This window comes from Mirounga angustirostris, unplaced genomic scaffold (genome assembly GCF_029215605.1).
Source record: "Mirounga angustirostris isolate CCGP_5_RB_7025 unplaced genomic scaffold, mMirAng1.0.hap1 SCAF_5, whole genome shotgun sequence".
NCBI lineage: Eukaryota > Metazoa > Chordata > Mammalia > Carnivora > Phocidae > Mirounga > Mirounga angustirostris.
In genome coordinates, this window is record NW_026991713.1 from 164,643,543 (window position 1) to 164,668,134 (window position 24,592).

At 40.0% G+C, this 24,592-nt stretch overlaps 1 protein-coding gene across 15 annotated transcripts in view; it reads right to left on the bottom strand.

Moving 5' to 3' along the window:
* The window catches only part of PSPH (phosphoserine phosphatase), a 49,023-nt gene that overhangs the window by 9,509 nt on the left and 14,922 nt on the right, over nt 1-24,592 (bottom strand). For 3 of the 15 annotated variants that reach the window (XM_054507607.2, XM_045875438.3, XM_054507608.2), the window contains exons 2-4: nt 19,595-19,742; nt 4,212-4,344; nt 3,817-3,963 (exon numbers count right to left, since the gene is read on the bottom strand). The gene's annotated coding sequence lies outside the window, so the exon portion shown is untranslated. Of the gene's footprint in view, nt 1-3,816; nt 3,998-4,211; nt 4,345-7,661; nt 8,021-19,594; nt 19,743-24,592 lie in introns of those variants that run through there. The other 12 variants (XM_054507610.2, XM_054507611.2, XM_045875440.3 and 9 more) reach the window with 12 other exon arrangements.

A 24,592-nucleotide genomic window follows, 5' to 3' on the forward strand; every position in this document is an offset into this window, starting at 1 on the left:
CAAGTATCACCTTTTTCCATGAGCCAACCCCAACCACCCTATTTATGACTGCAACCTCTCCCTCCTTATCCTTAACCCAACTTTACTAATAATCCCTCACTAGGCCTTACTTTTCCTTTTTTCCGTAACATCTATCATCTTCTAACATATGATAAGATATACTTATTATGTTTATTATGTACTATCTATCTGTCCTAATTAGGATGTAAATTTCACAAGCGTAGGAGCTTTATCACCTTTGTTCACAGCTGGATCCTTAGGACTGAGAACAGTACCTAGCATACAGTAGGGCTTAATAATATTTGTTGAATTAAGTGAATGAATAAAGCTCACATGCCGTCTTCACTATAAAGTCTCCCCTGATTCCCTGGGGCTGGAAAAAATTTCTCCCCAGAACTTCCACAGTACTTTATGTAGACCTGTTTTCAATATATGAAATCCATAATATTCCTACTTATCTTAAACTTATTTATGTGCATGTCACCTCCACTCCTGGATCGCAAGCTTTTTATACTAAGATCCAAAATTTTCCAAAATACTTATTCTGAGCCTCTTTTGAGTAGATGATCAATTAATTTCTGAAGGTTGAATGAATAAATGAAATGATATAACCATGAATTACATACCCACAACTGTTTTTTTAACTTTTTATTGTAGAGAATTTCAAATACATACAAAAACAGAAATAATGAATACATGAATTCCATATATGCATCATCCTCCTTCAACAATCATAGCAAATCATGCTTTATCAACAACCCCAGTAAAAAGGGTTCTGTACCCCAATTCCAACATGGAGGGATTCCTATATATCTGAGCAATTCTTAGACACCAGCATAGTGTCCCCTATAAGTCAATTCAATTCTGACACTATCTACCCAGATCGCACCAGATTCCACAGGTTAAGGGTTCAGTTCCACAAAACTGGACCCCCCACACCACACACACACACACACACACACAACTTATGCTCAAGGTATACAGAGGATGTCTTGTTCCTTAAATATGTCATGGTTTTTGAAACCTCTATGCCTTTGCAAATGCTGTTCCCTCTGCCTGAAATCACCTAATCCCTCACACCCAGTGGGCAAATTCCTATTTATTCCTCAAGATGAAGATTAAATAACCTTCCCTATACTACATTATCTCTTTCCTACTCCTTCAGAGAATTAATTAATCACTCCCATTCCTCTCCTTGATTGAAATATCTTTCATCTCTGTTTCCAGGACCCAGCAGGTGTAAAGTAAATGTTTCATAAATTAAATAGAGTTGAATCTAAGAAGTTATTGAGAACTCGGCAAGAATTGAGATTATTGTTCTCAATAAAACTATTCCAACTTAGAGTGCTATTAGCCTAAAATTAAAATCCTTAACCACAATGACGACTATCGCCAATGAAACAGAACTGACATCATAAATTCTGAAGTTGGAAGAAACCTCAAAGCCATCACCTGGGTCTGGCCCCATGCTCTTCTGCAGGAACGATATTAATGTGTCCATTTCACAGATTAACGACTAGAGGTATAAGGAAGTTAAATGATCCAAGGTCACACAGCTCCTAAGCACTGGCTAAAGAACTAAAACTTGGATCTCAAATACACAGACACAACATAAAAGGTGGTGGATAAATTAAGAGGCGGATAAATTGAGAGGTAGATAAATTAAGCAGAACTAAATAAGGTTAAACATTTGATAATAAACTATGTGGACTCAGGAAATGTCAAAGATTTTCATGAACAATTCAGACGAGGGCACCTAGGTGGCTCAGTCAGTTAAGCATCTGCCTTTGGCTCAGGTCATGATCCCAGGGCCCTGGGACTGAGCAAGGAGCCTGCTCTCCCTCTCTGTCTGTCCCTCTCTCTGCTCATTCTCTCTCTCTCTCATAAATAAAATCTTAAAGAAAAAAAAAAAAGAATTCAGACCAAAGTTCTGCTAGCTGGGCAACACAATGGGTGATGATTCATTAACAGTGAAAGAAGAAAGTCTGCACATTCTTTGGGAGACCAGCAGATAGAAACAGGTTTCATAAATCGTCGAATTTCCACCAAGCCGGGGAACACCAAGGAGCTTCACATCCCACTCTCTCTGTGGCTCAGTGACCACCCATATGGCTCTGGTCCAGAGGGAATCAACACAGTTCATACCACACGGCTAGGCAGGCTCGCTAACCCAGCCTAGAAGACAGCAGTCTGTCCGCGGAAAAGCAGTGCTTAGTGCAATGCAACCCCACTGAGCATAGAGAACGAGTCACATGTAGTGGAGGGAAAGCCAGGAACAGACAAATAACATAAGAAGAGCTCAAATGAGGGGCGCCTGGGTGGCTCAGTTGGTTAAGCGACTGCCTTCGGCTCAGGTCATGATCCCAGGGTCCTGGGATCAAGCCCCGCATCGGGCTCCCTGCTCCGCGGGAAGCCTGCTTCTCCCTCTCCCACTCCCCCTGCTTGTGTTCCTGCTCTCGCTGTCTCTGTCTCTGTCAAATAAATAAATAAAATCTTTAAAAAAAAAAAAAGAAGAAGAGCTCAAATGAGATCAATGGGACAGGCTAAAGACTGTGCATGAGGCAATACAATGTACCTAAGAATGGACAATACTCCTGAGAAGGACTGACAGGCTTCTGAGCCTTAAAATTCCTGACAGCAAAGCCAGTCCACACTGGCCCCCATGCCTCGCCGAAGACCTGGGAAGTACAGAACGGGCACCATCTCCAAGAGGCCACCAGGCTCCCTGAGATGACCAGACAAATCATTACTGTTCATGTCTGAAAAGCCAGTGGCTTAAGCCTCTCCCCAGCCACTGACAATAGAAATAGCTTCAACCAGACCATCAGCCTCAAATATGAAAGGAAAGACACACCTCCTCAAATAAAGTGAGGACTGATTTCCAGATCCCCAGATGAACACGAGTCCTGACTTAGGACTCCGAAATGCTGATCCCTGCCTCCTGGGGTGCGTGGTGGCGCCAAAGGCAGAGAAAAGAGGATGTTTGAGACAAAAGTTGCACTGAATTTACTTGGAAGTCTGATTCTGTCTCCACGCCCTCCCTAGGAGACAGAGCTGGATTATATAACCTTAAGTTTGCCCACAAAATGCTCACGGCAGGGGATATGGCCTCCACCACTGGGTTGACACAGGTTTCAGCTCCCTGCTCAGACTTCAGACGGCCTCAGCCTCCTTCAGCCTTTCCCAGCCCACACTGTAAAATGCCCTGCCTCCTGGTTCACTTTGGTTGCCTCCGTTTTCAGGTCTCAACTGGGAGCCACTCATAATTCATAGTCAAAATTCTCACGGCTACCGGGGTGCGGGGGTGGGGGGGCGGAAATCTGCTAAGTTCAGGTGCTTCAAAGTAAATTGTGTACATTAGAATTTCACACACACAAAAATCACTGCTAGAGAATGGACTCTGGATCCCTTACATGTGGCCCTGGGAGGGGGATAGGACTGGGGGTGGAAAAAGTTCTGGTGGAAGGGCATGTGCTTTGCCATGGCAGCTCCCAGGCCCAGTCCTGACCGCTGAGCCACTGCCCTTCTATGGGTCAGAACAGGTCTCCCACCCGCCCGGCGCCCAGCTGGTCCATCTGGGGGAAAGAGGGCCTCTTCTAAATGTTAAAGAAGTCTCTGCTGACGACTCCTTCTCACCCCCAGCTCCAAAAGTACAAAAGCAAGTGGTCCTTCAGAGCCAGCCTTAGGAGGTCCGATTTTAGATAAGAAAAACCTCTTCACCCAAACTCTCTTTGAACTTCTTCATCTATGTATTTCATGAAAGACATCCAGAGTTACCTTCACCAACTTACTCTTTTATTAGGACTGACCTCTTACCTTCACTCGTGTAAGAACAAATGCAAGCTGGTACAGAGGTTGTGGAGATTGTGGAGATCAAGCACACCCAAGAGAACAAAACTTCCTAGGCTTAGATGGATGTCACCTTGGGTAGGAGGGCTGAGTCTGTTTCAGGTCCTCTGGGCACTGCAACAATGCACAAATGCAGCCTGAGAAGCTTCTGGATCAAAGGAGAGTCAAAGAGCCTCTGGTAACTAGGCCTAGGGTTCCTGGTCAATGCATTTATAGTACATTTTATGATTAAAAAAGAACAGCTGTTCTGGGGAACCTGAGATTTTATGGATCCCACATACATTATAGCACACAATTTTATTCAGGTGAAGAGGATACTGGTAACTGATAAATAACAACAACAAAAGACAAATCGGACTCACGTTTCTCCAGTGCTGGATTCCTAGGAAATGACACTCTTCTCTTCCTGCTTCTTTCCTGAATAAAAATGCAGCATAAAGTTCTGACTACAAATTTCTTTACAAGAGACCTTGTGAGTTCTGCAAGAGGAAGAGCCTAGAAGGAGAGGAGGAAATGAACATCAAGGTCCAGACACAAGAGAAGAAAGAGAAACGGTCGAGCTTCCCTCTCCCCCTGGTAGACTGGTACGAAGAAGGGTCAGATGCCAAGTGCCCTAAGACTGCTTCCCTTGCGAAATGCTTGACTTCTGCCTCCTTTCAGCACTGCAGAGGGGTAAACACATTATTTTCTGTGGCTTCGATTCTGTAAAAGCGTCAGGTCTGACAGGAAATCACCCACACCTGATTAGCAGAATGCCAAGGAGAGGGAAGGGAGAGGACCTACTGAGAGAACAACATGCAGACACAGAGGAGCTGACTCAGGTATATCACAGACTCTGCAAAACAGATCCTGCTATCTTCAAAATGAGTACACAAAGTCGCCAACATGCCAAGAACAGTCACAGAAGAGTCCCGTTGCCCAATATCAAGGGAACACAGCCAACAATTTTGAATTAATATCCTCATAATTAAAACTGTAAATAGTAGGTAAAAGTGCCAAAACTCAGAAGAAAAAAAGATAAAAGAAATAATTAAGAAGATGAGGCAAGAAAAAGCAAAGAGATTGGAAAGGAGGGGAACCGTAATGGGAATAAATAATTCAGAGGGTTCAAAATCCAGTCTGTGCATAACCTTTCTCTCATCTGATTTCTGAGTTAATCTCAAAAGCAAAAAAAGGAATGTGGCTTCCATCTTGGCCCAGCTTCCCTCCCTGCTCTAAGGAAAGGCAGTTCCCATATTGGCAGCTGCCCTATGGTGAGGCCCATGTGACAGAACTGGAAGGGACCCCCAGGAAACAGCCAGAAAGGAAATGAGGCCCTCCATCCAACAACCCTCAAGGAACTGAATCCTACCAAGGAGCTAGGCAACAGATCTTCTCCAATAAAGCATTCAGGTAAGTTGACCTTGGCCAATGACCTCTTAAAAGACCCTTAACTAAAACCACCCAACTAAGCTGCTCCCAGATTTTTAACTCAAAGTAACTGTGAAAAAAATAAATGTTTGTTGTTTTAAGCTGCTAAGTTTGGGGGTAATTTGTCATACAGCAATAGACAGCTAGAATAACAGCTTTGAGGTAGGCAAAACTTTCTTAAATAAAACCCCAAAAGCATGAACAATAAAAGGAAAACATGATAGAATGGACTTCATCAAGAGTAAAAACTTCTGCTCTTCAAAAGATACCATGATGGGGCACATGGGAGGCGCAGTGAGTTAAGCATCTGACTCTTGATTTCAGCTCAGAATCACGACTCAGGGTGGTGAGATGGTGGCCCACGTTGGGCTCCACGCTGGGCATACTGCCTACTTAAGATTCTCTCTCTCCCTCTGCCTCTGCCCCTCCCCACCTCTCTAAAAAACAAACAGAAACAAAACAACAAAAGATACCATTATGGAAAAAACAAAAAAAAAAAAAGAAAGAAAGAAAAAGACAAGCCATAGAACAGGAGAAGATATTTACAATACACATATTTGACAAAGAACTTGTATCCAGAATAAAGAACTCTTACAACTCAGTAATAACACAAACAACTTATTAAAATATGAGCAAAATATTGGGATAGACATTCCAAAAAAGAAGATATGAAAATAAACTGAAAAAAAAATGACTACAATAAAAAAAAAAGAGTATTGAACTCTTTGAACCCTCTGAATTATTTATTCCCATTACAAGTATTGGTGAGGACATGGAACAGCTGGAGCTGCCGGGATAGAAAATGGTACGACCATTTTGGAAAACATTTTAGCAGTTTCTTATAAACATATATGGTAGGGTAGCAATCTCACCCTGGAGGTTTATCCAAGAGAAATCCAAGAGCGCTTTATTTGTGACAACCCCAAACTAGAATGTCCATCAACAGATAAATGGATGAACAAATGGCGGTATATCCCTACAATGGAATACTACTCAGCAATAAAAAGGAAGGAATTAGTACTACATGCCAAAACAGGGATAAATACAAAAAACGTTATACTGAAAGAAGCCAGACACAAAAGAGTACATACAACATTTATATGAAATATTAGAAAACACAAACAAATGCTATAATGACAAAAATCAGGTCATTGGGGCTATGGGGGGTGCGACCTGGCTGCAACAAGACTTTAGGAAATTTTCAGGGGTGATGGAAGTGTTATATTGTGCTGGTGATTGTAAGTGTGTATGCAATTGTCAAAATTCATCCAAATATACACTTAAAATGGGTGCATATTATTGCATTAAATTATACATCAAGAAAACATCAGCTTTGGGGCGCCCGGGTGGCTCAGTCGTTAGGCATCCGCCTTCGGCTTGGGTCCCAGGGTCCTGGGATCGAGCCTCACATCATGCTCAGTGCTTGGCGGGAAGCCTGCTTCTCCCTCTCCCACTCCCCCTGCTTGTGTTCCCTCTCTCACTGTGTCTCTCTGTCAAATAAATAAATAGAATCTTTAAAAAAAGAAAGAAAGAAAAAGTCAGCCTTAAAAAAATTATTAGGCATGTATCAAATCATCTGAAAACTTAAAACGTCCTGACTACTTTATTTCACCAACATATAAGCGACAGCACTATTATTATACTGAAAACCTACCAGGTAGTTGTAATAAAATTTAGAAATCCTGGATTTTATCATTTTCTTCCCTGATCCTCATTCCAATACCAGCCATTCAAATATTTAAAGAGTAACTACAATGTGCAAGTTGCTTAAAAAAATATATAGTGGGTGCCTGGGTGGCTCAGTTGGTTAAAGCGACTGCCTTCGGCTCAGGTCATGATCCTGGAGTCCCTGGATCCAGTCCCGCATCGGGCTCCCTGCTCAGCAGGGGGTCTGCTTCTCCCTCTGCTCTCTTCCCTCTCGTGCTCTCTGTCTCTCATTCTCTCTCAAATAAATAAATAAAATCTTTAAATATATATATATATATAGTAAATAACTTTATGAATGAAAGAATATTTAATTCCCACCTTGAAGTTGTCGCTTTACAACAATATATCTGGTAAGTGCTTATTTAAAATTCTAATTCGGATGGGAAAGAAGATGACAAAGTCAGACAGACACAGCCACTCTAAATTCCCGAGATTTTCCCAATCTGTACTGATGACTCCCCTATGCAGGATTGCATCATTCATTCATGCTGTTTGGTAACAGGCACCAGTGGGATAAAACAAGGGAAAACTACTCAAAAGTAAATTGATGAAAAGAAAGCCTTGAAATCCCATGAAATTTTAAAAAACCCGATTAAGAAAAGTGCACGTAGATTCGGAGCCCTGGATGCGGAAAAGGCAGACTGGTAAATCAGAAAGCTGGGCACCCGGAGAGATCAACACACGCCCAGACTCACCCGGGTGCTGCTGTTCCTTCCTGGGCCGCCGCCACCGCCTCCCGGGCTCCCGCGGCTCTAGCCTTCCGACTGCGGGGGGGCCGAGGGCTGGCTGCGACCTTCAGTCGCGGAGATCCGAGGAGGCGACCGGTGCAGACCCGCAGAGCGTCTACCAAGCAGTCATATGAGATCTGCCGATGGTGCGGTGGTTTCTGGTAGGCTTCGCATGTGCTTTTCTAAACTGCGGGCTGCACATTCACACTCCACAGAGCCGAGCTGGGCACAAGCGCCGGGCCCCGCCCCTGGGTGGGGCTCCCCGAGCCCGCCCCTCCGCCCCGCGGGGCTGCGGGCGGCCGCCCGAGACTAGCGCTCCGCGGTGGAGCCGGGAGCCTCACCGCCTCCGCTTTGCGGAGGAGGGGCCGAAGCGCTCCCCGCCCGCACCACTAGGGATGAGGGTAAGAGAGAAGCCAGGCACCTCTGTGCTGATTTTGCAATTAACGAGGGCGCCTTAGGGACCTTTTCTGAATCCGCGTTTGCCCTGTTCTTCTAAGAATGTAGGTCTCCAAGAGAATTTCAGTAACTACTTATATCATATTATATGCCAGCTATACTTCAGTTTAAAAATATATATTATCAAAAGCAAAACTACTTATATTCGCAACTAAAATGCAGAAAGCCATGAGTGACAAAATGAGCCTGCAGCCTTTTTCTTTTCTTTTTTCTTGTCATCTTATTTTCTGCTAGGTGTCATTTGCCTAGCTACTTTTAAGTTGACTATAATAAATGGGGTGAGCACCTCCAAACATTTACCTTTGGCTCCGCTGGCTGGAGCTGGGCACGGAGGTCCCGCCCTAAAACCCAACCTGAAACCTCAGATGCTAACAGTTCAGCTTCCCTACAAGTGGTCACTCAGGCAGAGCGGATGCAATTGCTGGAGCAGGACATGTGGTTACCGCATCCCTGCCCTTTGCTACAGAACCTCTCAAAAACACAATTCTACCCGGAACAGGAGTGCCGCTGCTCTTTAGTCGGGCGTGCCCTTGACATTCAGCAAGAAAATGACATTCAGCTCTTTAGTCAGGCGTGCCCTTGACATTCAGCAAGAAAATGGTGGCATGTTTGGGGCACACCTGGTTTAGTTTCTCCCAGATGGGTCAAAGAGGCTTCTGATCTGAAGAGTGGAGAGGAGGAATTTTGGTGTTTTGAAATACGAGCTAGAAAATGATACCACTAATGGGGCAGGGCAAAATAAGGGGATCTAAAGCAAGAATCTAGTCAAGAACCTGTTTATATTTTGTAGTAACTTAGAAATAAGCATAATAAAAGAACAAGATGTTAAACATTGCCAAATATTTGTATATAGATGTAATATAAGTTATATAAGTATATATGTATATAAATATATTTAAGTATATAAGTATACTTGGTATATATATATATAAGTATAAATGGTAATTGAGTATTTCTAGGGGGAAAGAAACCCAAGTGCAATAATGTGAAAAAGCAGTATTAATTTCTGCTATGTTCATATTTCATATATGTTTAATAATTTCAAATAAAATATTTGTACTGAATAAAATCTGTCAGCTACTCATGGTCTCTGTATCGCACCTGTACTAACACTTGTGGTCATGAGGTGGCAGTGTTGTAGACACAAACCACATTAAAAAAAAAAAAAAAAAAATGTCCAGAGGAAGCTAATGGGTGGTCACAGATACATGTAAGAATCACAAAGTAATCTTGCCTGACAAGCCGTAACTATACAAGCAGATTATAATATGCTTCATTGTTGTTCTTCTGGAATAATGTTAAATAGCACATGTGAGCCAAATACAATGCAGTATAATAAAAATATTAGCAAATTATTTGCAAAGTTTTAATCATAATTGGCTAGTAAGAAGTAATACAGGTAATCCTAGCAGTGTTCCTGAAAAATTTCCTATAGATCACAGTTTTATAAGCTAATATATTGACTGATGATTAACTGTGTTAGGATCATGTACTTTTTATTTTTTTTAAAGATTTTATTTATTTATTTGAGAGAGAATGAGAGAGAGAGAGCACGAGAGGGGGGAGGGTCAGAGGGAGAAGCCGACTTCCCCACTGAGCAGGGAGCCTGATGCGGGACTTGATTCCGGGACTCCAGGATCATGACCCGAGCCGAAGGCAGTCACCTAACCAACTGAGCCACCCAGGCGCCCTAGAATCACGTACTTTTTAAAAATTATTCAGTGCTAGGGGCGCCTGGGTGGCTCAGATGGTTAAGCGTCTGCCTTCGGCTCAGGTCGTGATCCCGGGGTCCTGGGATCGAGCCCCACATCCGGCTCCTGACTCAGCGGGGAGCCTGCTTCTCCCTCTCCCTCTGCCTCTCTCCCTGCTCATGCTTTCTCTCTCTCTCTCTGTATCTCTGTGTCTCAAATGAATAAATAAAATATTTTTTAAAAATTAATAAAAATTATTCAGTGCTAATAAAATAGAGTAAGTTGGAACAATCACTCCAGAAAACAATATGATATCATTTAATAACACTAAACATGCACATTTTCTATGACCCAGCAATTCCACCTCTGGAATGCACTCAGAAGAAACTCTTGCCCATGAGTAGCAGGAGTCACATATAAGAATGTTCACAACAGGGCGCCTGGGTGGCTCAGTCGGTTAAGCGACTGCCTTCGGCTCAGGTCATGATCCTAGAGTCCCAGGATCGAGTCCCGCATCGGGCTTCCTGCTCGGCGGGGAGTCTGCTTCTCCCTCTGACCCTCCCCCCCCTCATGTGCTCTCTCTCTCAAATAAATAAATAAAATCTTTAAAAAAAAAAAAAAAAAAAGAATGTTCACAACAATACTGTATACATATAGTCATTGACCAGAAACTTAAAAAAGAGAGTATCATTTAATATCATAAATGATAACTTACAACATAAAATTCAGGATGGTAGTTATCTCTGGATACAGGAAAGAAAATGAGACTGGGAAGAAATTATAGATTTCTTTAATGGCAGTGAGTATATAGATTTTTTTATATCTGTGTGTATATATAAAATATTTTATGATACATGTGATATTTGTATATCAATACATTAAATACCAATACACTGAAATATCATAAATGTTTTAAAAGAATATAGTTAAAGAAAAATACAACTTAATGTAAACATTGACATTCAAAATAAGTCACACCATGGAAATATGATGTGTCCTGTGAGTGAGGCAGACTGCAGAACAATATATATTTGTCGATTCCCATTTCTGAAAGAAGAAAACTCTGTGTATATCAATAGTAATTCTGGCAAGCAATTAATTCTGGGGAGTAAAAGGAATGAAGAATTTACCTTTCTAATTTATTTGGTTTCATATTGGTTGAGATTAGTTTAAAAACATTTTTTACTTTTGTAATGATTTGTGTATCAATTAAAACTAAATGCTTTAGGAGTAGGGGGAGGGTGAAATAGGTAAAGGTGGCCAAAAGGTACAAATTTCCAGCTATAAATAAGTAAGTTATGGGTATGTAATTAAAATGAGAAAAACTCAGTTTTTTCCTTCCCATGTAGGAAGCAAAACCCAATTCTTTCCTCCTGTGTTGTCTTTTACTACTGACACAAAACACTTTACTTCTGTGGAAGTTTTACCCCATATCAAATAATTCTCTGCAACACCAGCTGTATATCCTATTATCCTATAATTTAACTCAGTTTTTTTTTTTAAGATTTTTATTTTATTTAAGAGAGAGAGAGAGAGTGAGAGAGAGCATGAGAGGGGAGAGGGTCAGAGGGAAAAGCAGACTCCCCGCCGAGAAGGGAGCCCGATGTGGGACTCGATCCCAGGACTCCGGGATCATGACCTGAGCCGAAGGCAGTCACTTAACCACTGAGCCACCCAAGCGCCCTAATTTAACTCAGTTCTGACACTATCTTCTTAAAGCATAATATCCCACAGGTTAAGGGCTCAGTCCCACAAGACTGCCCCCCTCCACACACACACTTCAGATACCAGTTATCATCTGTGCTTCTGACCAATTGGCTATAGATCAGAGGTTCCGGTGACCCCCTCCTTAGGTTTAATTGATTTGCTAGAGTGGCTCACAGAACTCAAGAAATACTTACATTTACCAGCTTACTACAGGATACAGATGGGCAACCAAGTGAAGAGATACACATAGGGTGAAGTCTGGGAGAGTCCCAAGTGCAGGAGCTTCAGTCCCCATGAAGTTAGGGTGTATCACCCTCCCCATGTGGATGTGTTCACCAACCTGGAAGCTCTTTGAACCCCATACTTTTGGGATCTTATGGAGTGTTCATCACATAGGCATGATCGATCATTAACTCCATTTTCAGCCCATCTCTCTTCTCAAGAGAATGGGGGGCAGGGCTGAAATTTCCAAGCTTCTAATCATGGACTGGTCTTTCTGGTGACTAGGTCTCATCCAGAAGCCCACCCAGAGTTGCTCTCTTAGAACAAAAGACGCTCAGGGCACCTGGGTGGCTCAGTCAGTTGGGCATCTGCCTTCAGCTCAGGTCATGAGCCCAGGGTCCTGGGATTGAGCACCCGGAGGGCACCGTGCTCAGCAGGGAGTCTGCTTGTCCTTCTCCCTCTGCCCCCCCCCCCTGCTGCTCATGCTCTCTCTCACTCTCTCTCACACATGAATAAATTTTAAAATGTGGTTTTTTTTAGATTTTATTTATTTTTTGACAGAGAGAGAGACAGTGAGAGAGGGAACACAAGCAGGGGGCATGGGAGAGGGAGAAGCAGGATTCCCATGGAGCAGGGAGCCTGATGCGGGGCTCAATCCCAGGATCCTGGGATCATGACCCAAGCCGAAGGCAGACACTTAACAACTGAGCCCCTAAATAAAAAATCTTAAGAAAAACAACTGAGCCCCTTCGGGCGCCTGGGTGGCTCAGTCGGTTAAGTGTATGCCTTTGGCTCAGGGCATGATCCCAGGGTCCTGGGATCGAGTCCCACATTGGGCTCCCTGCTCAACAGGGATCTGCTTCTCTCTCTACCCCTCCCCCCTGCTCATGATCTTTCTCTCTCTCACACTCTCTTTCTTTCTCAAATAAATAAACAAAATTTTTTTAAAAGAGTAGATCTTAAAAGTTCTCATAAGAAAAATATTGTAACTATGTATGGTGATGGATATTAACTAGACTTACCATGATCATTTCACCATACATGCAAATATCAAATCATTATGTTGTACACTTGAAACTAATATAAGGTTATATGTCAACTATACCACAGTAAAAAATAAATAATAAAACAAAATCTAAAATAAACGAATGAATAAATAAATAAATGCCTCAAATTGCTAAGTCAAATGATTACATATTCAAAAAGTTATCTAAAGTTGCTAACTGATCTCAGCCAATTGTGAATTCCTGTTATCCACATTCCCAGCTCTCCTTCAACTTAGGGTGACCATGCATTCCTGATTTGATTAGTGAGATTCATACAGAAACATGCTGAGGAGTTTGCTGGGGAAGCTTTTGCTTTCCCAATATGAGGAGAATAACATCTCTGGCCTACTCCCCTTCTATTTCCTCCAACCTCTAATATTAATGAGATGAATGGAGGTACAGCAGTCATCTTGCAACCATGAAGAAAAACCAAAAGAATGACAGCAACCCAACTCTGAAATGATTGCACCATGGTTCCCAATACCAGCAGCCACCCATCTTTAGATTTCCTTTTTAAAAAAAAATCCTGTTTGTTTAAGCCAGTGAGGTGAGCCCTCTGTTATCTGTAGGTGGAAGGCTAAAGGAAGCTGAAGAGAGATTTCAGCTGCTGTCCACCATAGAGTAACAGAGTTTGTCATTTGAATCTTGTCAAAGTAGAGGGGTTTGGTACACATCTTAGGCTTTCCACTAAAACCCCAGAAGGACCACAGTTTAGGAGTAAACATTATGTCCCAGAACAAAGTATTTGCTCGAAAACTGAGACCTAAGGATGAAACTAAGGGGCCAAGTCTTCAAAGGGTTTGCTTGAGAGGTCAGGAGGGGACAGTGGGACAGACATAGGTGTTGGGCTCAGCCTAGGGAGTTTAGCCCAGAGTGGCCGAGCTTCCAGAGTGTCTCCCAGATGCTTTGTGAAGCCCTCTCAGGGCCAGCTGGTGACCTAACAAAGTAAAATATCAAGAGACCACAAGTACAAAGCAATCAACTAGTATTTTAACTTCCTGGTAGAACAAATGTACGCATTCTTTAGAAAAAGATAGTGGAAACTAAGTCCCGAAAATACTCAATCCAAAATATCCAAAATGTCCAATATCCAATCAAAAATTAAGACTTTCTAAGAAACAGGAAAATGTAACTCACAATCAAGGGGGGAAAGGCAATCAATATAATAGACCCCAGGATAACAGAGATGTTACAATTCCCATACAAGATTTTAAAGCAATGAAGCTAAAACTAAATATATTCAAAGACCTAAAGGAAAAAATTGTCACATTGATTGCCCAGATGAGAAATCTCAGGAGGAAATGGAAGCTTTTTAAATGGAAAATATAGAACTAAAAATTAAACATACTAAATAAAAATTTACTGGATTGATTTAGCAGCATATAGAAGACTACAAAGGAAAAGGTCAGTCAACTTGCAGCTAGATCAATAAAGAACCAAGGCGGGGGGCGGGGGGGATGGTACAGAAAAAGAAGAGCAAAGCAAACCCAAAGCAAGCAGAGGAAAGAAATAACAGATATTAGAGCAAAAATGAATGAAATTGAAACCAAAAAATACAGAAAATCTATAAAACCAAAAGCTGGTTCTTTGAGAAGATCAATAAAATTGGCAAGCCTCTAGCAATATTGACCAAAAAAAGACACAAATTTCCAGTGTAGGAATGAAAGAGGAGATATCACTGAGGACCTTACAGATACTAAAAGGATAGTAAGGAAATACTCAGAACATATTATACACATAAATTCAACTTTGATGAAATGGACCAGTTCCTTTGAAAACCACAAGCTACAAAACTCAACCAATAGGAAAAATATATAATCTGGATATTCCTATATTAACTAAAGAAATTTAATCTGCAGGGTTTTTAAAGAACCTTTTGAAAAAAATTTCCAGGCCAAGATGGTTTCACTGGAGAACTCTATCAAACATTTAAGGAAGAATTAACATCTATTTTACACACTCTCTTCTAGAAAATAAAACAGGAGGAAATACTTTCCAATTCATTTCATGAGGCCTATATTACTTGATACTAAAAGTAGACAAAGGTAGTGCCTAAAAAAGGAGAGAGTGAAGCAAGAAAAGGAAAGGAAAGGAAAGGAAAAAGGAAAAGAAAGAAAGAAAAGAGAAGAGAAGAAAGCCATAGATTGGTATCTCAGGAACTGAGGCACAAAAGTTCTCAAAAAAATATTAGCAAATCAAATCCAGCAATGAATAAAAAGAACTATACACCATGACCAAGTGGTATTTATCTCAAATATGCAAGACTGGTTCAACATTAGAAAATCAATCAACATAACACACTATATTAACAATATAAAAAAGAAAAAACACATCTTATTAACCAATGCAGAAAAATTATTTGACAAAATTCAACATTAATTCATGATAAAAGCTCTCAGCAAACGAGGCATAGAAGGAAACTTCCTCATTCTGATGAAAGGCATCTACATAAAACCTAGAGATATCCTCATACTTAATTAAGAAAATCTGAATGCTTTCTCCCTAAGATGGGGAATAAGGCAAGGATGTCCATTCTCACCACCATTCCTATTCAACATTATATTGCACTAGGCAGTGCAATAAGGCAAGAAAAAGAATAAAACTGTCCTTTTTTTCAGATGACATGATTATCTACATAGAAAATCCCAAGGGATTAAAAAAAAAATCTACAACTAAAAAGTTTAGTAAGGTTACAGGATAATAGGATACATGGTCAACACACAAAAGTCAACATACTAGCAACGAAGAGTTTGAAAAAAGAATTAAAAAACAAGACCAATTATAATAGCTTTTTAAAAAGGAAATACTGAGGTATAAATTGAATAAAGTTAATAAAACATATCCAGAACTGTAGGCTGAAAATTTTTAAATATTGATGAAAAATTCAAAGACCTAAATAGATAGACATGCCATATTCACAAATTGGAATATTCAATACACTAAAGAAATCAACTTTCTTCAAATTGATCTATAGATTTCTTGCAATTCCAATCAAATCCCCAGCATATTCTTACAGATATAGACAAGCTGATTCTAAGTTTAAATAAATGGGGGGGGGGGGGAAGGCTAGATTAGCTATAACAATTTTGAAGAAAAGGGATAAATTTGAAGGAATCACAGTACCTGATTTTAAGATTTATTATAAAGCTACAGTAAGATATTAGAAAAGGATAGGCACATACATCAAGGGTGCAGAATAGAATCCCAAAACAGACTCAAACAAATTATCACCAATTGATTTTTTTACAAAGGTGTTAAGGCAAGTCAGTGGAGAAAGGATAGCTTTTTTAATGAATGGTATTGGAACAATCAGAATTTAATATGCTCAGGAAAAAAAAAAAAAGCAAATGAACCTCCATGATCTAAAGTTCACACTTCCTTTAAAAATTAACTCAGATGGGCACCTGGGTGGCTCAGTCATTAAGCATCTGCCTCTCTGCTCAGGTCATGATCCCAGGATCCTGGGATGGAGCCCTGCATCGGGCTCCCTGCTCGGCGGGAAGCCTGCTTCTCCCTCTCCCACTCCCCCTGCTTGTGTTCCCTCTCTTGCTGTGTCTCTCTCTGTCAAATAAATAAATTAGATCTTTTAAAAAATTTTGAAAATTTAAAAAAATTAAAAAATAAAAATTAATCCAGAATGTATCATAAATCTAAATAAAAACACTGAACTCTAAAACTTTTAGGGAAAAAAATGTAGGAGAAAATCTTATGACCTGGGGTTAGGCAAATAGTTCTTAGACAATACTAAAATCCCAATCTAGAAAAGAAGAAAAAAATTATAATAATGGACTTCATCAATATTAAAAGCTTATGCTCTGTGGTTGTTGAATGAGTAGAGAATTTCAGATCTACAAAATAAAAAATTCTATATATCTATTACCCACAACAATGTGAATATACTTAGTACTACTGAATTATATCTGAAGTTCCAAAAAGAATGATTAAATAAATCGTATATTTCACAGTCAATGAAATATGGTCTCATCAATAATGCTGTGTAGGATACATGGTCACCCATACCTATGTGTATAGGATACCCCCACTGATAAAGATGTTCATATTTACTAAATGAAAAAGTTAAGTTACATAAGGACATAGTTAAATTCAGTAACACCATCAATCCACTAGATATAATTGACACCTACAGACTATTTCACCCAACAACAGAACATCCTTCTTAAGTTCACATGTAAATTCACCAAGATAGACCACATTCTACACCAAAAATGTACCTTAACAAATATGAAACAATAGAAATCATACAATATCTGCTTTCAGACCACAGTGAAATTAAACTAGAAATCAATGACAGAAAGATAATTGGAATCCCCCAAAATGTGGCAATTAAACAACACTTCTAAACAACACATGGGTCAAAGAAGAACTCTCAAGAGAATTTTTTAAATATTTTTAATTAAATGCAAATGAAAACACAACTGATCAAAATATATGGGATACAGTAAAAACAGTATCTCTCATGAACACAGATGCAAAATTTCTCAACAAAATATTTCCCTCTAGGGAAATTTATAGTATTGAATGCTATATTAGAATAGAAAAATAAGATCCACCTTAAGTTTCTACCTTAAGAAGCTAGGGGGAAAAAGAGCAAATTAGATTGACAGTAAGGAGAAGAAACAAAAATTAGAGCAGAGATCAATGAAATTGAAAACAGGAAATCAATAGAGAAAAGCAACAAAATCCAAAGCTGGTTCTTTGAAAAGATCAATAAAGTTATTAAGACTCTAGTCAGGCTAACTAAAAGAGAGCGAGAAGAGACACAAATTACAAATATCAGAAATGAAAGCAGGGACATCAGTACAGATCCCATGACAACTAAAATGATAATACAGAAATATTATGGGGACGCCTGGGTGGCTCAGTTGGTTAAGTGTCTGACTTTTGATTTCGGCTCAGGTCATGATCTCAGGGTCGTGAGATGGAGCCCCAAACAGGGCTCCATGCTGGGCATGGAGCCTGCTTAGGATTCTCTCTCTCCCTCTCCCTCTGCCCCTCCCCTCCCCTACCCCCACCCACATGCTCTCTCTCTCTAAAAAAAAAAACAAAAAAAAAAACTAATGAACACCTCTATAAACATAAATTTGATAACTAGATGAAATTGACCAATTCCTAGAAAAACACATCTAGCAAAACTCACAGGAGAAGACAATTTGAATAGGCCTATATCTATTAAGGAAATTGAACCAATAACTGATAATTTTCTAAAACCAAAGACCAGGCCTAAATGGGGATAACTGGTCTACCAAACATTTAGAGAAGAAATTATACCAATTCACTGCAATCTCTTTCAGAGGTTAGAAGAAGTGGGAATACTTACTTCCACTCATTCTATGAGGTATTACCCTAATATCAAAAACAAAGACATTACAAGAAAAGACAACTATAGAACAATATTTCTCATGAACACCGATGCAAAATTTCTCAACAAAATATTAGCAAGTCAAACCCAACAACATATAAAAAGAATTATATACCACAACCAAGTGGGATTTATCCAAAGTATTCAAGGCTCGTTCAACATTTGAAAATCACTTAATGTAATCATCAACAGGCTAAAAAATAAAAATCACATGATCATTTCAATAGATGAAGAAAATACAACAAAATACAAACACAGCAATACTCATTCATGATAAAAATTCTCTGTAAACTAGGAATAAAAGAGAACTTCCACAATCTGATAAAGAATAGCTACAAAAAAATTTAAAAAGACACCCTACAGTTAACATTATACTTAATGGTGTGAGAAACCAGTTTTCCTATTAAGATCAGGAACAAGGCAAAGATGTTACCACTCACCACTCCTTTTCAACATTGTACTAGAAGTCCTAACTAATGCAATAAAACAAGAAAAGGATATAAAAGGTATACTGATCAGAAAGGAAGAAATAAAATTGTCTTTGTTTAGAAATGGCATGTTCATCTAATAGAAAATCTGACAAAAATCGACAAAAAAAACTAATAAGTAGTTAGAGCAAGGTTGCTGGATACAGGTTAATATATAAAAGTCATCTCTTGCCTATATGCTAGCTATGAACAAAGAGAATTTGAAATTTTAAAATATGCCATTTACATTAGCACTCCCCTACATTAGCACTCCCCAAAATGAAATACTTAGGTATTAGTCTAACAAAATACGTACAAGATCTATATGAGCAGAACTACAAAACCGATATATAAAATCAAACAGGTACTAAATAATGGAGAAATATTCCATGTTCACAAATACGAAGACTCAATATTGTCAACATGTCAGTCCTTCCCAACTTATTTATAGATTGAGTGCAATACCACTCAAAACCCCACCATGTTATTTTGTGGGTATAAACTAACTGATTCTAAAGTTTACATGAAGAACCAAAAGACCAGAATAACCAACACAATATTGAAGGAAAAGAACAAAGTAGTAGGACTGCTTTAAGACTTTAAGACTTACTATAAAACTACTAATAACCAAGACAGTATGGCATTGGTGAAAGATAGACAAATAGATCAGTGAAAAAGAATAGAGAGCCCAGAAATAGACCCAGATTAGTACAGTCAACTGATCCTCAACAAAGGAGCTAAGGCAATATAATGGAGCAAAGACAGTCTTTTCAACAGATGGTGCTGGAACAACTGGACATCCACACGCAAAAAGTAATGAATCTAGATACAGGCTTTACACCCGTCACAAAAATTAACTCAAAATGGATTACAGACCTAAATGTAAAATGCAAAACTATAACACTCCTAGAAGATAACATAAGAGGGGTACCTGGGTGGCTCAGTCGGTTAAGCGTCTGCCTTCGGCTCAGGTCATGATCCCAGGGTCCTGGGATGGAGCCCCATGTCGGGCTCCCGGCTCACTGGGGAGCCTGCTTCTCCCTCTCCCTCTGCTGCTCCCCTGCTTGTGCTTTCTCACTCTGTCAAATAAATAAATAAAATCTTAAAAAAAAAAAAAATAACGTAAGAGAATACTTACATGACCTTAAGAATGGCAATGACTATTTAGATACAACACCAAAGGCATAATCCATGAAAGAAATACTTAATGCTCATTAAAGCTGAATTTCATTAAAATTAAAAACTTCTACTCTGTGAAAGACAATGTCAAGGGAATGAGAAGACAAACCACAGAGTAGGAGAAAATATTTGCAAAAGATATATCAGATAAAGAGTTGTTATCCAAAATATACAAAGAAGTCCTAAGAGTCAACAATAAGAAAAACAATCCAGGGCGCCTGGGTGGCTCAGTTGGTTAAGCGACTGCCTTCGGCTCAGGTCATGATCCTGGAGTCCCTGGATCGAGTCCCGCATCGGGCTCCCTGCTTAGCAAGGAGCTTGCTTCTCCCTCTGACCCTCCCCCCTCTCATGTGCTCTCTCTCATTCTCTCTGTCTCAAATAAATAAATAAAATCTTAAAAAAAAAAAAAAAAAGAAAGAAAAAAGAAAAACAATCCAATTTAAAAATGGGCCAAAAATAAATTAAAAAATAAATTTAAAAGTGGGTCAAAGATCTTAACAGATACCTCACCAAAAGAAGATATACAGATGACAAAAAAGCATACGAAAAGATGCTCCACATCATATATCATCAGGGAAATGCAAATTACAATGAGATACGAGTAAACACCTATTAGAAAAATTCGAACACTTAACAACACCAAATGTGGCAAAGGTGTGTAAACACAGTAAGTTTCATTCATTGCTGGGAGAAATGCAAACGGTACAGCTATTTTAGAAGACAGGCAGTTTCTTAAAAAACTAAACATGCTCTTATCATACAACCTAGCAATTGTACTCCCTGGTATTTACCCAAATGAGTTAAAAATTTATGTCCACACAAAAATCTGCACACGGATGTTTATAGCAGCTTTATTCATTCATAATTGCCAAAACTTAGAAGCAACCAAGATGTCCTTCAATAGGTGATTGGGTAGGGGTGCACCTGGCTGGCTGTCAGTAGGCATGAAACTCCTGATCTTGGGGTCATGAGTTCAAGCCCCACACTGGGTATAGAGCTTACTTTAAAAAAATTAAATTAGGGGTGCCTGGGTGGCTCAGTTGGTTAAGCGACTGCCTTCAGCTCAGGTCATGATCCTGGAGTCCCGGGATCGAGTCCCGCATTGGGCTCCCTGCTCAGCAGGGAGTCTGCTTCTCCCTCTGACCCTCCTCCCTCTCATGCTCTCTGTCTCTCATTCTCTCTCTCTCAAATTAAAAAAAAAAAACACACAATAAAAAAAATTAAATTAAACGGGTGAATGGATAAATAAACTGTGTGTGGTACATGCAGACAAAATATTAATTACTCAGTGCTAAAAAGAAATGAGGTATTGAGCCTAAAAAGACATGGAGGAAGCTTAAGTGCATATTAATAAGTGAAAGAAGCCAATCTGAAAAGATTATATACTATATGATTCCAACTATATGACATTCTGGAAAAGGCAAAACAATGGAAAAGGTGAAAAGGTCAGGTGTTGCTAGGGTTTGCAGGGGGTGGTATGGGGTAGGAGGATAAATTGAAGAGGCAGACCACAGAGGATTTTTAGGGCAGTGAAGATACTCTGTGTGACACTATAATGATAGATACATGTCATTACATATTTGTACAAACCCAAAAAATGTACAACACCAAGAGTGAACTCTAATATAAACTATGAACCTGAGTGATTAGGATGCGTAGGCTCATCAATTGTAACAAATGTACCATTCTGGAGAGGGACATTGGTAATGAGGGAAGCTATGCATGCATGGGGGCAAAGGGTATATAGAAACTGTACCTTCCTCTCAATTTTTCTCTGGACCTAAAACTGCTCTAAAAATATAAAGTCTTTAAATATTAAAAAAGTAAGCTATAGTAAAATTAAAACCATTATGAGTATATACAATAAAGGGACGTTAAGACAGAGAAATAGTTAGATATTTAATGGAAGAACTGAGAAGCCTAACAGGGTATGGTAAAGCAGCTCAGAGATTAACAATTCCAAGAAGCCTTTACCAACTCTGGGGAAGTGGTATTACTAGGCACAGGATTATCCGGTAGAGCTGGAACCGCAGTGACCTGCCCAGTTGAAGCGGGAGTCACAGAGGAAATGCACACATTGCCACCTGAAACATGGGGGAGAAATACCCTGGTTTCTCACTTCCTCTCTTCAGGGCTTTCTCTTGGCCAAATCTAGCGAGAAGCCAGCTGACACAGGAACTTGAGGGGAAATGTATTTTTCCTAGATGTCAGAGCAGAGCAAAGGAAGAGCAAGGAACAGATTATGACAAAGGCAGGCCAAAGAACAGCACAGATTGCAAAGAAGACCTACAAATAAGAGGAGAAAACTAATTCCAGTAGAAAAATGGGCAAACAACATGAATATGCAATTCACTAAAGGCCAATAAACAAACAAAAGATCTAATTAACACTAGTAAAGAAATTCAAAGAAAAATAATGAGTTACAAATTTTTTCACAGACATACAAGATTGGAAAGGTTGATAAGGATGCAGGAAAATGGGCACTTATTGGTAGTGTGAATATAAATCCACGCAATTTTTTACCTTAACTAGTTACCTATCCCAAAGAGCTCAATCAATGCATAAATATTTCTCTTTTAGGATGTTCATTAGATAAGTTAAACAATTTATGGTATATACATTTATTGTACAATAGAATACAGCATAGCAATTTAAAAGGATGGTAAATCTATATTTATTGACAAAGAACTTTGGACAAATTACTGAATAAAAATGCAGAATACAAAACAATATATATAGTATGAACTTATCCATATAAATCTGTATGTAATTGAAAGATATTTGAAATGTTTACCAAAATGCTGAATGGCTGCCTCTCAATGATTTTCACTCTTCCTTGTACTCTTTTGTATTACTTGACTTTCCTACGTGGCTATGCATTATGTATTATGTTTGTCATTAGGGAAAACACAAAGCTATCCTTATAATGGAGAAAAATAGGAAAATTTATATTACAAAGCAATATGATACAACATAAAAAGTGCAGCAATTCATGACTGAATCTTCCCTCTCCTCCTCCTAGAAATTCTACAAAGCAACAGAGAGATGATTGAGGGGGACCTGAAAATCCTGTATTCCACAATACTAGGAGACGAAAAGCAACTAGAGTTTCCAAGATCTGAGTAAGGGCTACCAAGAGCAGCTGAGATTGGGCAGCAACTACATGGGAAGTGGCACTTGGAAGTGTTTAAGGGAACCAGCAGCAGCAGATCCCACATTGTCCTCCTTCAGCTCCTCCCCCTCCTGGACCTAGTGTCATAGCTCCATGCTAAGGCCTTCCTGTTCTTTCCAGCATCTGCAGGACACTCATCCCATCAAGATGAACCATAGTGTGGTCCTCACTTCTAAAGGCCGTTTGAAAGCAAGAGCCGTTGCCCTCGCCAGAGATAATGGCGTCTGAAACAGGCCCAGAGGAATGAAATGGGGGAGTTGTGAGAGATGCAGTCTGGAGATCCATATAGTTCTTGGGGATCTAAAGATCTCTTCAGGACAGGAGTTAAGATGGCAGAAGAATAGGGGGACCCTAAGTTTGTCTCATCCCTCGAATACAGCTAGATAGTTATCAAATCATTCTAAACACCCAAAAAATCAATCTGAAGTCTGAGAAAACAAATGCTGCAAGTCTACTAGTAGAAAAGCGACCACTAATTTGGAAGGTAGGAGATGTCCAGACTTGAATCCAGTATGATATATCTAAGGATATGGTAGCGGGGAGAGAGCCTGCCTAAGGAGACTACCCCAAAGTCTTAGAAGCAGCGGAGCCAACACTGGAACCTGTAGAAGTCTGCTAGAGTGGGGGATGCGCCTGGCTTAAAGGTGCTCTGGTGGCGAAGCAGGGTGGAATCCCAGGTGTGACCGCCAGGTCTGAGATGCCCCAGGTCCGCAAGAACAGGTGGTGTCTGAGTGCCTAACGGTTCCCAGGCATAGCAGCATGAAAGCCCGCTGAGAACAGTGAGCCTAGGCGCCAGCTGTCTGCTCTGTGTTGTCATAAACTGCAAACCGCTGCAGGGTCGTGTGACCACTTTCATGGGCCGGGTCCAGCGCAAGGCAGAAAGGTGGTGAGACTCTCCCTGGGAGGAAGAGTGTGGGTCTGCACTGCAGGAGTCCCTAAAAGTTAAGAGTTTTGGAACTCAGTGCATGCCTGAGAGAAAAACGCTCAGACACAGGCAGGGTGAACCCAGAGTTCTGGCAGAAACCAGGTGGACACCAGTGATTGATTGCTCTCCTGTGAGGGCTCACTGAAGAGTCTGGGATGTAAACTTTCAGCTCTGCGGCTGGACAGCTGGGCAAGGAGATACTCATCCTGCCCATCAGTGCTGAAAGCCTGCAGGGAGCCAAACAGCACCACCTAGTGGACCCCAGGGGTGCTTACACAGAGCCCTGCCTCGCTGTGCACTGGAGGGAGGCACATCTCCACTAGGGCGAGCCCACCTGAGAAATCAGCGCAACAGGCCCCTCCCCCGGAAGACCACCACAAACAACTCACTCGCACCCAGTTTACTGATCATAGAGCGCTGCAAAGCTTCAGCTCTAAGGGAAGACAGTATCTAGCATTCTTTGTATTTTTATTCTTTAGTCTTTTAGTGTTACTTTTTCAGTTATTTTCTTATTTTTTCAATTCTTTCTTAATTTTTATTTTATATATATTTTGTATATGTATTTTTAGTTTCCTTTCATTGTATTTTATTTTACTTTTACATATATATGTTTTTCTTTCTTTCTTATTTTGGGATCTAGTTTCTTTTAACAA